The sequence below is a fragment of the Symphalangus syndactylus genome, chromosome 6 (assembly GCF_028878055.3).
Source record: "Symphalangus syndactylus isolate Jambi chromosome 6, NHGRI_mSymSyn1-v2.1_pri, whole genome shotgun sequence".
NCBI lineage: Eukaryota > Metazoa > Chordata > Mammalia > Primates > Hylobatidae > Symphalangus > Symphalangus syndactylus.
Genome location: NC_072428.2, coordinates 75700932 through 75715922, shown reverse-complemented (window position 1 = coordinate 75715922; position 14991 = coordinate 75700932). Strand labels below are relative to the sequence as shown.

The 14991-nt window shown below is 42.1% G+C and overlaps 1 pseudogene; it reads left to right on the top strand.

Annotated features, from left to right (window-relative positions):
* The first annotated feature begins 344 nt into the window (after positions 1 to 344).
* On the top strand, positions 345 to 2309 carry LOC129485380 (exonuclease GOR-like; annotated as a pseudogene).
* The last annotated feature ends 12682 nt before the right edge of the window (positions 2310 to 14991 follow it).

The following is a 14991-nucleotide window of genomic DNA, read 5'->3' as shown; positions in this document are numbered from 1 at the left end:
CCCCGGAAGCTGGAGTCTGGTGGAAGATGAGGTTCAGTGTGATTGGATGGAAGTAGCAACGTAATGAAGGACAAGTCCCACCCTCTCTCACAGAAGAGGCCTGTGCGTATATAAAGGCGGTGCACATCCGCTGCGGCACTCACTGAAGCTGCCAGTTGGGAGAGGAGCAGAGCCACGCAGGTGCCCCCGAAGGCAGTGAGATGTTGCTAGCCACATCTCCCTGCTGGTTCCCACCTGGCTATCCAGAAGCGAAGAAGGCGGTCGAGGAGGCGGCCCTCGGGGCTAAAGAATTCCCAATGCCCTGTCATCAGCCTGCCCAGAGCTTCAGGCTCTGAGTGCCACAGATGTACAAGCAGGCCTCATCATCTGTGGGGATCCAGACGGAGCCCGAGAATACTTGTCCCGCTGTGCCCCCTGCGTGGCCCGAGATGGTGACGGAGGCTTGGTGCTTCCCTGCACAGTGGGGATCGGCCTGCTGCCTGCCAGCCGACCCAAAGCTGGCAGAGAGACACTACGCAGTCTGCATCTCAGCCCCCAGGGAGAGGAAGAGGATCGCCCACTCTCACAGCCCTTGCTTGGCCACTGGTGCCACAGATGCCAAGAGAACCCGGGTGGCCAGCAGAAGCCAACGCTCCAATGGCTCCAAGGTCGGCAGACAGCCACGGAAGGGGCGCAACAGGTCGGGGATGGCAGACAAGACCTCCACCACCATCAGCTCTAAGCGGATCATCCGTCGTCCATCCTTAGCTCGTTTGGAGAAACCCATTATCCTCCGAAGTTCGGGGTGCCAAGTCCCCACCGTCATCCGCCGAGGCTATCTCCAACTATTCACCAAAGAGTGTCTCAAGTTCTGCGACTCCAAGCAGGAGGCCGAGGAGAAGGCGCTGAACGAGGAGAAGGCGGCCTAGGACTGCAGCCCCAACAAGAAGGTGTACCTCAATGTGATCCTGAACACCCTCAAGAGTCTGAAGGGCCTGACCCCCAGCTCCATGCCCGGCCTCAGCTGGGCCGCCCTGTACAGCCACCTCCAGGAGTTCCTGCTCACCCAGGACCAGCTCAAGGAGAACGACTACCCCTTCCCGCACCCCAAGCAGCCCGGAGGCGCAGTCCTCTTTACTGGCCAGGGGAAGGGGCCCGGCGACTCGTCCTGCAGGGTCTGCTGCCGTTGTAGCACTGAGTACCTGGTGTCCTCCTCCGGCCACTGTGTACGCGACCAGTTGTGTTATTATCACTGGGGGCGGGTCCGCTCGAGCCAAGTGGCTGGAGGCCGGGTTAGCCAGTACACCTGCTGTGCAGCGGCTCCTGGCTCCGTGGGCTGCCAGGTGGCAAAGCAGCACGTGGGGGACGGCCGCAAGGACAGCCTCGATGGCTTCGTGAAGACCTTGGAGAAAGAGTGTTCCAGAGACGCTTATCCAGGGATCTACGCCTTGGACTGTGAGATGTGCTACACCACACACGGCCTGGAGCTGACCCGCGTCACTGTGGTGGACGCTGACATGCGAGTGGTGTACGACACCTTCGTCAAGCCCGACAACGAGATCGTGGACTACAAAACCAGGTTTTCCAGAGTGACCAGGGCCGACGTCGCCAACACGAACATCACGTTGCCCAAAGTCCAAGCCATCCTGCTGAGCTTTTTCAGCGCCCAAACCATCCTCATCGGGCACAGCCTGGAGAGCGATCTGCTGGCCCTGAAGCTCATCCACAGCACCATGGTGGACACGGCCGTGCTCTTCCCGCACTACCTGGGTTTCCCCTACAAGCGCTCCCTCAGGAATCTCGCGGCCGACTACCTGGGACACATCATCCAGGACAGCCAGGACGGACACAACTCCATCGAGGACGCAAACGCCTGCATGCAGCTGGTGATGTGGAAGCTCCGACAGCGCCCCCAGATCCAGCGATGCAACCGGACCGCCTCTCCCGCCGCCCTGGCCTGTCCTTAGCCCCAGGCCGCTTCCAAAACCGCCCTCAATCCTGAGATCTAAACCTGTCCACCTCGCCGCAAAGCGAAAGAAACGGAAGCAGCCGGCGGTAGGACAGGGCCAAAAGCCCAGACGAACCCCGACCCCCGACTCCCAGGCCCCCGGAGTGCCTGCCCCCGGCCGTCGCCCCTGTCCCCATCCCTCTGCCCCTCCCGGACATCTGTCCTTCCACCAATGGGCTCCCCGAGGCCCGAGCCCCCTCTCCCAGTCCCCCGAGTCCTTGCCGCGGCCCCTCGCGCCTGTCCCCATCCCTCCGTCCCTCCCAGACCTTTGGCCTTCTACCACTCACCTCCCTTAGCCCACCTGAACCTCCATGGCCTCTGAGAAAAAGTCGAGCCCCCTGACACAACAGCCTCCTGACAGTCTTCTCTCCTGGGCATCTTCCCCTTCTGTGGGACTTTCTGAACCCCCCTCCCCCACCCGATTTTTCCCCTACACCCGGGGCTGGCGCCCAATCAATCTTGGTATGAATTTAAACATTGAAAATTAAAAACATTTAAAAGCAAAGCTGAAAGTCCTCAGCTTCTCCATGAGCGCTTAGCTGTTTTTCGGTAGAGCCACCACAGTGAGGTGGGTGAAACACTTAGGCTCTAGAATTACACATCTGAGTTCACATTCCAATTCCACCACTTAGAAGCTTTGTAACACTGGACAAATAGCTTCTGCGCGCTTCTGGTTTTTGATCTCCAGAGTGTGATCAGGAGGTCATGGTGAGGAATGAACGAAGCAACACACGGACAGCCTTAAAACGATGGCACATAGTAGGTTTTCAATTAAGTGTCCAAGTGGATTCTTCCACCCAGACCAATCAACTACAATGTCTCAATCAGTCAGTCAACTTACAACTGGAATCCAAGAGAGAACGAATCATCATGCCTCTCTAAATTCACGTTTCTCTTTTGAGTCTGCATTGAGAGATGACACACTAAGTAGCTAGTTTTGGTGGAGTGGCTGATTTGATAAATGTGCGTGTGGGGGGCTGGGGGGTGTGTCTGTATACATAACTAAATTAAACTGAGAATCAGAATGCTTTCATTACCATTAATTTACTTTGTGTTTATAAGCCCACACACCCATATATACACACACACTAACTGTCCAGAGCAAGGAGTTAGTGAACAACTGGATGTCCACTCTGTCAGACACGTTTCGGGAAGCACTGAAGTGGGACGTTTCTGATTGATTTTACCACTCCTCGAAGTTTATTTTCCTTTATGACTTAGACTCCTTCTGTGGAGATTTAACAAATAAAAGTCTTTTTTGTTGTATGTTATATCATTTAAGTTTTATAATGTATTTAAGTTTCCATTTTAAATAGACCAGTGAAAATTATATATATTTGTGGTGTACAGCGTGAGGCTTCATATATGTATACACTGTGGAATGACCAAATCAAGCTAACTAACACACTCGTTTCCTCGCATCCTGATTTTATTGTGATGAGAATACGTTTAAAATCTACTCCCACATCTATTTTCAAGTAGACAATACTTAGTTATTCACTGTAGTCGCCGTGCCGCTCAGTAGATCTCTAAAAACATTCCTGTCTGAAATTTCGTATCAATTGACCAACATCTCCCCAAACCCTCCCTGGCACCTGAATCGGGTAACCACCGTTATGCTCTCTGCAGCTATGATTTCAACGATGTTACGTTCCTCGTATCAGTCAGGTCATGCATTATTCGACTTTCTGTGCTCGCTTTTTAAAAATTTATTTTGTATTTATTTACTTGTTGAGACAGGGTCTCACTCTGTCAACCAGGCTGGAGTACAGAGATACCAACACGGCTCACCACGGCCTCCACCTCCCGGGTTCAAGAGATCCTCCCACTTGAGTCTCCTGAGTAGCTACCACTACAGGCATAAATGCCATAGCATTTAGGGCATAGAATGTGCAAATTTTGCTTTGAAAATTGGATTGATAGAAGTTGGTCTTACATTTGGCTCTCAGTGTGTAAGTTTTCAAAACGCTTTTAATATCTGTGGTTAGCGTTTTATTTGTCTTGTAGATAATATTAATCATCTCTATATTTTATTAGAAGTTACAAGCAAAAGTGTCCTTGTGACTTTACGTTTCCTGGGGAATTAACTTCTTGATAGAACAATTTTTGCTTATTTACAGATGGCTATGCATGTTTTCTTTCTTTCTTTCCATTTATTTATTTATTTATTTATTTATTTATTTATTTATTTATTTTGCAGTGGATATTACTCTCCATCATAATGAAGCCATCAGTCATATCTTTCAATGTGGAGATTTGAGAAGCATTTGTATTGGATGTGACCGTCAAAATGCACCCCATATCACTGCAATACCTACAAGTTTTCTTGCATGGGGTGCTCAGACTTTCACCTCCGGCAAATATTACTGGGAGGTCCATGTGGTGGACTCTTGGAATTGGGCTTTTGGTGTCTGTAATAAGTATTGGCAAGGGAAGAATCGGAATGGCGATATATATGGAGAGGAGGGACTCTTTAGTCTTGGGTGTGTTAAGAACGACATTCAGTGCAGTCTATTTACTACCTCCCCAATTACACTGCAATATGTCCCAAGACCTACCAGACATGTAGGATTATTCCTGGATTGTGAAGCTAGAACTGTGAGTGAGCTTTGTTGATGTTAATCAAAGCTCCCCTATACACACCATCCCTAATTGCCCCCTTCTCACCTCCTCTCAGGCCTTTCTTTTGCTGTATTCACCTCTGACCTGAGACAAATCGGAAATGTGTTCATCTGCTGTGGGAACCCCTTTATCCCAGAAAGCCCTCTTCCTTGTGCCTTATCAAACAGGAAAAATAGGTTCTGTTCTATGTCTTGAATTGCATCCTAATGTTATTAACACTCATTTATTGTGTTACTATCAAATGCGGTAAAAACACTAAAAGTATATGTGTTGGTTCTTTATTAATTAATTTCTGAAAAATCATTATTCATGATCATGGCATAAAATATATTCTCTGTTTTCTCTTTTCGTCACTTCTGACTGCCACTGAGTGAAATAATAGATGACAGACATGTCTGAATGAAGTTAAAATCAGTGGAAGGCAGTCGGGATCTTTCACTTCATGCAAGAACTTGGAGTGAAGTCTCAATGATAACTGCGAAATGTTTTTCTTTCTCTTTATCTAACTATATGGCACTTATCCATCATGTTTCATTGTACTAATCTATCCCTTGAGTTAATATCATTTGACCTTCCATGCTGGGCTTCATTCTGGAATTCTCACCACATATATAAATAATCCCGCATTATTAGTGCGCTCTTCTACATTGAAATACACAAGGTGATCAGAACAATGCTGGATTCATTGAATTTTTTTTAAAAAAGTAACTAAATATTGACTCCTACCTCAAAACACACACAGTCATTTCCAAATAGATTCAAGTCCTGAAGGTAAGGGGAACATGATACAGTATTCTCATAAGCCTTTCTTAACGAGGACAGAAATTAACAATTAAAAAAAATTAGTTGGTTTACATTAATGATGACTTCTGTGTTTCAAAAAACGTGATACAAGAATTGAAATGCAAACCATTAGTGGAGAAAGATATTCACCCGAACATATATAAAATAAAATACAATACATGTGCATGATGAATACTGAAAATGTATTTTAAGTATTTTTCCAGATTCTTCCAGATTGGCATAGAATAAACTTGGATGGCAGAGTCAATGATGAGATTTGCTGTGAAAGTGGGAAACTATTTTTTGGAGGACAGTAGTAATGCTGTGAACTTATGTAAACAACCAAGTATTCAGTAGCAACTAAAATGTGTCTCCGTAAGATTATTTTACAGATGCGTATCTGAAATCTGAAATTTGGGAGAACATTCTACTAGTGTTCTCTAGGGAGAAAATACAACTGGAAGGAAGAAGGGAGGGAAGATGAAGGAGAGAGAAACAGAATGTATTTGAGAGAAAATGCTATTTAGACTAAAATAGAATACTGCAGATACCACCACAAAGTGGTTAAGGTGTGTCTTATGGAGCAGAGATGGCAGAAAATACCACAGTAAAGAGATCTACAATTGGATTGTTAGTTCTGGATTTATTCTGTCAATGTTGTGGCTTCTAAACACATCAGTAATCTCCTTTGATCCATGTGCTAATTAACAACCAACACTCTGCCCCCTCTCCCAGATTCTTTCATTGTTTTAAACCCGATCTAATTCTAATCCAGCAGGTCACTGCAACAAACAATCACCTAAGAATTTTAAAAATATTTTTGATGAACTAGTGAATATACCTCATTCTCAACACAAATACTGTTTGAGAGGAAAAGTCGATGGTATTTAAAGCCATTTAAGTGCATCCACACATGCAGAGATATACATATATATGTATATATTTATGTATCTGAGTTAATTGCATCAGTTAGAGTGGCTACCTGGATTAGGATTACATTGGGCTTTGCTGATGAAAGAATTCCTAATGTTGTTTGGTTACCTTGTAATACCTATATGAATATATTAACCCTGTAATTTTATTACTGGAGAAAGTCCCTTAGATGTAATCAAGGATGATTGTATAGGGATGCGTATTGTTGCACTCTTTCCAATCATGAAAGAGAGAAAAATAAACATACTGTAATGTGGAAATTGTTTAGAAAATTAGAATGCATTTTACTAAACCCTGTAAAAACAAACACCATTTATATGCATCGATATATTGATACTAACAGACTTTCTTTTATCTCTTACGTGACTGTAGTTCCCATTTTTCACTAGTATTTTTATTATAGACACAGACATAGTATTTTATTACGGATGGCTATAGAAACAAAAATAATTCCTTCTACAGAGGGTATAAAAATTATATATAATTAAATATTATATATTACATATTATATATTATAGGTAAATATATATTTATATTTTATATAAAATATGCATTATATATAAAATATTATATTTTTATTTACATGTTATATTATATGTTTTATATTATAAATATAATATAACTATAATAATTATTAAATATAAATATATTATAAAATATAAATAATATTTATATTATAAAATATAAATATTTATATATTTATATTTTATATAATATATTTTATATATAATATAAGTAATTACATATATATAATATAGGGACTTGATTAGTTTCTGCTAGTGTGAAGACAAGTCATATCATATCTAGGGGCCATGATGATAGGAGCAGTAAGAGGATTTCTTGCATTGTGATGAGTGCATATAAGTTAAACGAGCCACATATCAGTAGAATTGATAGCAAGATAACGACTAGGGTTACTTCTTATGAAATTGTTTGAGCGACAACTTGTAATGCGCCAATTTGTGCATAATTTGAATTTAATTGCTCATCCTGATCATAGAATGGAATAGACGGCTAGGCTTGATATGGTTAGTAAAAATAGGAGGCCTATATTAAAATTAATTAGACGATCTGGTATAGGGAGAGGTGTTCACAATAGGAGAGCGATAGAAAAGGACAGGGTTGGAGCAATAACATAAAGGGCAATAGTAGATGTTGAGGGCCATAGGGGTTCTTTGCTGAAAAGTGTTACTGTGTCAGCGAATGGTTGAAGCAGTCCCTAAGAGCTTACAATGTTAGGCCCTTTGCGTAGTTGTATGTAGCCTGAGTTTTCGTTAAGTGAGTGATTTAAAATCAATGCCGATAATAATGATAATAATTATTAAATGGTTATATTAATGATAAAAATAAAATTATTAATATTAATTATTAATAATGACTGATATTAACAATTGATACTGATCTTATTAATTAGAAAACAATAATATTGGGTACCAATAATTAATATTAATAATAATATGAAAACTTTTTGTTAGCAATTGTTTCTCAATATTGATATTGGTAATTAATATTAATGTTAATAATAAATAAGTAATAATTAACAATCATATCACTCCTAATACCGCAGTGGGTGTACACCCACCTATGATATTGTTCCTAACGTCCAGGGAGGGAGAGAGCATGGTATTACTTTCAATATCACAGTAGGTGTACACCCACCCGGTGTTATTGATCTGAATATCCAGGGGGTGGAGTATGACGTTACTCCCAATACAGCAGTGGGTGTACATCCACCCGGTGATATTGCTCCTAATATTCACAGAAGAAGAGAATGATATTACTCCCAGTACCGCAGGGAGTATACGCCCCTTCTGTGATATCGTTCCTAATATCCGGAGGGGGAGAGGGTGATATTACTCCCAATATCCCAGGCTGTGCCCACCCACCCTGTGATGTTGTTGCTAATAATATCCAGGAAGGGAGAGGATGATATGACTCCCCATACAGCAGCAGCTGAACACCCACCCTGGGATATTATTCCTAATATCCATGGAGGGTAGAGGCTGATATTACTCCCAATATCGCAGGGGGTGTACATCCATTCTGTGATGCTGTTTTTAATACTCAAAGGCGGAGAAGCTGATATTACTCCCAATTTCACAGAAAGTGTACAAACCCGTGTGATATTGTTCCTACTTCCGAAGAAGAGTAGATGATATTACTTCCCATGTCGGAGGAGGTGTACACCCACTCTGTGATATTTTTCCTAATATGCAGGGTGGGAGAGGATAACATTATTTTTAATAGCACAGGATGTGTACAGCCCCCTGTGATATTGTCCTTAATATTCCAAGGCAGAGAGGATATTACTCCTAATATCGCGGAAAGTGTACATCACCCCAGTGATATTGTTCCCACGATCCAGGAGAGAAGAGGATGATATGACTTTCAGTATCACATGGGGTGGACACGCCCCCAGTGATACTGTTTTGAATTTCAACGTGGGAGAGGATGGTATTACTCCCAATATCGCAGGTGGTATAAACACTTCTTTGATATTGTTCCTAATATTCAGGGGTGGAGAGGATGTTGACACTCCCTACATTGCAGACGGTGTACACCCATCTGTGATATTGTTCATAATTTCTGGTGGGGGGGGATGATATTACTCACAACATGGTAAACACGCTGTGTGCCCACCGTGGGTCATGATATCCAGGGAGGGAGAGGAGGGTGATATTACTCCCCATATCGCGGGGGGTGTCCACCCCGCCTGTCATACTCTTTCTTATATGCAAGGGGGAGGGTATGATATTACTACCAATATCAAAGACCTGTACAGCCCCCCTTGTGAGATTGTTCCTAATATCCACGCTGGGAGAGGATATTACTCCCAATATCACAGAGGGTGTGCACCCCACCTGTGATATTGTTCCTACTATCCAGAATAAGAGAGAATGATATTACTCCCAATAGTGCCGGGGTGTACACCCACCCCCCCATGATATTGTTCCTAATATCCAGGGAGGGAGAGCATGATATTAATAACTGCCAATATCGCTATGGATGTACACCCACACTGTGATATTGCTCCTAATATCCAGGGGGTAGAGTATGACATTACTCCCAACATAGCAGTGGGTGTACATCCACCCGGGGATATTGCTCCTGATATTCATGGAAGGAGAAAATGATATTACTCCCAATATCACAGGGAGTGTACGCCCCTTCTGTGATATTGTTCCTAATATCCGGAGGGCGAGAGGATGATATTACAGTCAATATCGCAGGCTGCTCACACCCACCCTGCGATATTGTCCCTAATATCCAGGAAAAGAGAGGATATGACTCCCCATGTAGCAGGAGGTGTAAACCCACCTTGAGATATTGTTCCTAATATTCATGGAGGGAAAGAGCCCGATATTACTCCCAATATCTCAGGGGCTGTACATCCCCCCTGTGATATTTCTCTTAATATTCAAAGGCGGAGAGGATGATATTACTCTCAGTCTCAAAGAAAGTGTACCCTCTCGAGTGATATTGTTCCCAATATCCAGAAGGGGAGAAGATGATGTTACTACTCATATTGCAGAAGGTGTACACCCACTCTGTGATATTTTTCCTAATATGTAGGTTGGGGAGAGGATAATATTATTGCCAATATCGCAGAGAGTGTAGACCCGCCCTGTGACATTGCCCTTAATATTCAAATCAGAGAGGATGCTATTACTCCCAATATTGCAGAAAACGTACACCTCCCATTAATATTGGTCCCATGATCCAGGAGAAAAGAGGATGATATTACTTTCAATATCACAGGGAGTGTCCACGCCCCCAGTGATATTGTTCCTAAATTCAACGTGGGAGAGGATGATACTACACCCAATGCTGCTGTGGGTAGAAACACTCCTGTGATACTGTTGTTAATATCCAGGGAGAAGAGGATGCTAATACTGCAAATCGTGCAGAGGATGTAAACCCGTCTATGATATAGTTGGTAGTCTCCAGAGGTGGAGAAGTTATTACTCACAATAACGTAAACACGCCGTGTGTCCACCGTGGATCGTAATATCCTGGGGGGGAGAAGCGGGGTGACATTACTCCCTACACCACGGGAGCTGCCCGCCCCCCTGCGATGTGGATCATAATATACAGGCGGGGAGAGGGGAGTGATAGTACTCCACTACTAGGATTTTACCTCTACTGCCACACTTGGATAACACCCTGGGACATTATTACCCATATTCTAGGAGGATGGCCCTACCAAAATCACAGGGGGTGTACACCCTGCTATATTATTCTTAATATTGTAGGGGAATGTTCATCCTGATGTCACAGGACTGTACACACTGTGATATTATTCACAATATCCTAGCGGGACATTAATAATAATGTCACAGTGTGTGTACACCTTGTGGTATTATTCGTAATATCCTAAGGGGAGGTTACTTTTATTGTCACACGGCGTGTGTTCCCTTTGATATTCGTAATGTCCTAGAGGGATTTTACTCCTTATGTCACAGGGTTTGTCCACCTTATCAAATTACTCATATTATCTTTATAAGATGTTACTCCCTATATCACAGGGGGTGTACACTCTGTTGATATTATCATAATATTCTAGGGAAATGTTACTTTTAATGTCGCAGAGGGTGTACACCTTGTGAAATTATTCGTTATAATTTTGTGGGATGTTACTCCTAATGTCACACAGGGCGTACACACAGTGTAATATTCTATGGAAATGTTACTCGTAAATCACAGGTCCTGTACACCCTTTAATATTTTTTGTAATATTCTAGGAAAACGTTACTATGAACGTCACAGGGCATATACACCCTGTCATAAAATTCGTAATATACTAGCGGGAGTTCACTAGTAATTTCACAATGCATGTACACCCTTTGATATTATTATCTGAAAGAGATATTATTACTGATGTCCCAACGCATGTACATTCTCTGACTTTATTCGCTTTATCCTCAGGGGATATTATTTCTAATGTCACACGGAGTATACTTCCTGCGTTATTTTTCATAATATCCTAGGGGAATTTTACTTTTAATGACACAGGGGGTGTACACATTGTGATATTCTTCGTAGTATTCTAGAAAGATATTACTCCTCAGGTCACAGGGGATGTACACCCTGTGATATTATTCATACTATCATAGGGGACGTTACTCCAAATGTCACAGAAGGTGTAAACACTGTGATATTACTTGAAATGTGTCAGGGAAATGTACTCGTAATGTCAAAGGGCATGTACATCATGTATGCACTGCCCCTGTGATGTTCTTTGAAATATTCTCGAGGGATGTTAATCCTAATATGACATATGCTGTTAACTATGTGTGGACACCTTTGCGGTATTATTCCTAACATACTAGAAGGATGTAACTCCTAACATCACGTGGGGTATATGCCACGTGTGTACACATCCTGTGATATTATTCATAATACCTTAGGGAGATATTCATAATTTTACAATTATTTACGTAATATTTTAGCGGGATGATATCCCTAAACTCACAGGAGATGTAAACACAGCGATATTATTCAGAATATTCCAGGGGGATGTTACTCCTAATGTCACAGGTGTGTATACCCTGTGATATTATTCACACTATACTAGTGGGATATTACTACTAATGTCACCTTCTCTGTGTACACCTTCTGAATATTATTCCTAATATCCTAGGAGGATGTTGCTCCTAACATCACAAGGGTGTACACCCTGTGTTATTATTAGTAATATTCCTGGGGGATTTTACTTTTAAAATTACATGAGGTGCCAACCCTGTGATCTCATTCGTAATATCCAAGGAAGAGGTTACTCCTAATGTCACATGGGGTCTACCCTGTGGGATATTATTTGTAATACCCTAAAGGGACGTTATCTTAATGTCATAGGGTGTGTACACCTATTGATACTATTTGTAATATCCTAAGGAGATATGGCTTTAAAAATCACAGTGGGTGTTCACACATGATGTACACCATGTGATATTGTTCACAATATCCCAGGGAGGTATAACTTTTAATATCACAGCAGGTGTTCTCTATGTGTGTACATCCTGTGATACTATTCATAATATTTTAGGAAAAATGACTCTTAATATCGCAGTGGGTGTACACACTGTGATATTATTCGTCATATCCTGGAAGTATATTACTCCTATTGGCACAGGGGTTTAACATCCTGTGACATTATTCGTGGTAATCCAGGAGGATGATTTTCCTAAAGTCGCAGGGTGTGTACACCCTGTGATATTATTCGTAATATTCTTGGGGGATGTTACTCCTAATGTCACAAATGTGTACACCCTGTGATATTATTCACAATATACTAGCTGGATATTGTTACTAATGTAACAATGCATGTAAACCTTGTGATATTATTTGTAATATCCTAAGGGGATGTTACTCCTATTGTCACAGGGGGTGTGTTTTCTGTGCTGTGATTCCTAGTATCCCAGGGGGATGTTACTCCTACCATACAAATTTTGTGCACTTTGTTATATTATTCATCATATCCTAGAGTGATGTTACTTTTCATGTCAAGGGGGTGTACATCCTGTGATGTTATTCCTCACATTCTAGGAAGAGGTTAACTCCGAATATCACAGGGGGTGTAAAATCTGTGAAGTTATTCGTAATAGTTTCGGAGAATGTTACTCCTAATGTCACACGGGGTGTACAAACAGTGATATTATTTGTGAGGTTTTTTGGGTATTTCACTCCTAATATCACAGGGGCTGTACACTCTGTCATATTATTTGTATTATCCTAAAGAAATGTTACCACTAATGTCACAGACGGTGTATACCGTGTGGTATTGTTCCCAATATTGTGGGGTGATATTACTCCTAATGTCACAGAAGGTGTTCACACTCTGATAATATTCGTAATATCCTAAAAGGATGTTACTACTGATGTCACCATGCGTGTACACAATCTGATATTATTTCTTATATCCTCGGGTGATGTTACTTCTTATGTCACTGGGGGTGTACTCCCTGTGATATTTTTCATAATATCCTAGGTGGATGTTACTTCTACTGTCACAGGGGGTGTACCTTTTGCGATATTATTCATAATATTTTAGAAAGATGATACTCCTAATGTCACAGAGGGTGTACACCCTGTGAAGTTATTCCTAATAGTTTTGGGGGCTGTTACTCCTAATGTCACCCGTGGTGTATACACAGGGATATTATTCATAGTATTTTATGGAAATGTTACTCCTAATATCACAGGGGCTGTACATCTTGTAATATTATTCATAATATCCTAAAGAAACGTTACCTCTAATGTCACAGGGAATGTACACCGTGTGATATTGTTCCCAACAATGTAGGGGGATGTTACTCCTAATATCACAGGGGGTGTTCACAATATGACAATTTTCATAATATCCTTAATGGATGTTACTGCTAATGTCACAATACGTGTACATCCTCTGTATTTGTTCGTTATATCCTTGGGGGAGGTTACTCCTACTGTCACACGGGGTATACTTCCTGTGATATTATTCCTAACACCCTAGGTGGATGTTACTCCTAATGCCACAGGGTCTGTACATTTTGTGATGTTATTTGCATTATCCAAGAAAGATATTACGCCTCAGGTCACAGGGGATGTACACCCTGTGATATTATTTGTACTATCCAGGGGACATTACTCCAAATGTCACAGAAGGTGTACACTCTCCGATATTACTCGTAATGTGTCAGGGAAATGTACTCCTAATGTCACAGGGCATGTACGTTACGTGTGCACACCCCCTGTGATATTATTTGTAATATTTTCGAGGCACGTTAATCCTAATATTACATACGCTGTTATCCATGTGTGAACACTTTTGTGGTATTATTCCTAACATACTAGAAGGATGTAACTCCTAACATCACATGGGGTATAAGCCATGTGTGTACACATTCTGTGATATTATTCATAATATCTTAGGCAGATGCTGCTCCTCATTTTACAAGCTATGTAAATTAGGTGTGTACATCCCCTCTGATATTATTTGTAATACTCTAGGGGAATGTTGCTGCTAATGTCACAAGGGGAGTACATCATGTGTATGACATGTATATTAGATTTTTACACTACTTTCCAGGAGTCAATCAATTTTGTCAATCAATTCACTATTCTTGTTGCCCAAAAGAGTAGAGATAATCACAGATCACAGATCTGTCTAGCATTAGCTAAGGACGTTTTATTACAGAGACGGATGCATGTGTGTGCCTGCGCATGTGTGTGTGTGTAATTCAATCATAAATCGAAGGTTTAAACGTTGTGTGGGTGGAAGATAATTCATTCTGACTTCTGGCTTCAGAGTACATGTTTATTGCGAGAAAAGAGGGTCACGCTGGGAAGAATAGTAGCCCTGTGCCCTCCAGAACTGCAGCATGCTTGGGAATTGTGAGGCTTCCTGCCTTCCAGGAGATTTTGGAACTGGGAAGATGTCACCAGTGACTAGCACAGTACCACCTTCCTTACATCTGCCTGTCATCCCTCCTCAGGGCATCCAAATGTGGCCCTCTCCTTAACTCCTTCCTCTGCTTCTCTTCTCACAACCCTGGGATCTGAGCACTCTCTTTACCTCTGCACAGTAGCGACTTAGGGAAGCCCCAGCACCTGCTGCAGTCAGGGCCGCAGCCCTGAGCTGAGTCTAGTAGAAATTTTGTGAACTAAACATAGAGCAAGAAATGTAAATT